Below are 870 nucleotides of genomic sequence, written 5' to 3' on the forward strand. Positions count from 1 at the left end.
ACAGTTCGATTTGGAAAACTACAGGAAGAAGTCAAAGTAAGTTCCTTTATTCAGACGTCACTTAACATTACAGTCAACCCCTGTGAAAGGCCCATTTTATCATGAGATGTACATATCAGGTTTTTTATTTGAAAAGGCAAGCCTTGCTTCCTGACTTTTACCATGGAATTGGTTTCCCTCTTATTGACCTGCATAGAGGATTAGTGGGCTAACCAGATCTGTTAATAATGCTGTAAAAGTACTGAGTTACATGGCATTCTGGTTTATTTGATTGTAACCCCTTATACCAGGCCGGCTTGCAAGACTACAACTCAACCAACCAGACTGTATGGTACCATAAGGGATTTTGCACTAGATAACACTCAAGTCTGCTGTATTGATCAGCCTACTCCAGTGCACTCAATAATATATCTACTATTGGCCTTTATTACTCACAGTAGCAAGCATGATAAATTGTTGAATAGTTGTATTATTTGCCATCTCTCAAGCTGAGCACATTGGGTCTCTAAGTACTTTATTTTATCATTTTTCACAAAGTATTAAGTCAACACCATACACAGTCATCTGGTTAAATGTAACAAAAAGACTAGCATAAAGGTAATGATCAGCCATGATAACCAGGATTTAACCAATTTAACACAGCTTAACACAGCCTTCCTTAACTGTGACCATTCAATAAATGAAAATAAAATTAACAGAATGAAAATGTGTCTATTTGTTTAAACTAAAATCTCTAGTTTATTTGTAAACATACATCCATCCATCCATTTTCTTCCGCTTATCCGGGGCCGGGTCGCGGGGGCAGCAGTCTAAGCAAAGATGCCCAGACTTCCCTCTCTCCAGACACTTCCTCCAGCTCCTCCGGGGGAA

General features: G+C 38.7%; 1 protein-coding gene across 3 annotated transcripts in view; it reads left to right on the forward strand.

Annotated features, from left to right (window-relative positions):
- Window positions 1–870, forward strand: part of abcc12 (ATP-binding cassette, sub-family C (CFTR/MRP), member 12) — a 64,335-nt gene continuing 63,465 nt past the window's right edge. For all 3 annotated transcript variants that reach the window (XM_020617159.1, XM_020617160.1, XM_020617161.1), the window contains exon 1: window positions 1–36. The gene's annotated coding sequence lies outside the window, so the exon portion shown is untranslated. The remainder of the gene's footprint in view (window positions 37–870) is intronic.

Source organism: Monopterus albus, unplaced genomic scaffold (assembly GCF_001952655.1).
Source record: "Monopterus albus unplaced genomic scaffold, M_albus_1.0 scaffold186.1, whole genome shotgun sequence".
NCBI classification, from domain to species: domain Eukaryota; kingdom Metazoa; phylum Chordata; class Actinopteri; order Synbranchiformes; family Synbranchidae; genus Monopterus; species Monopterus albus.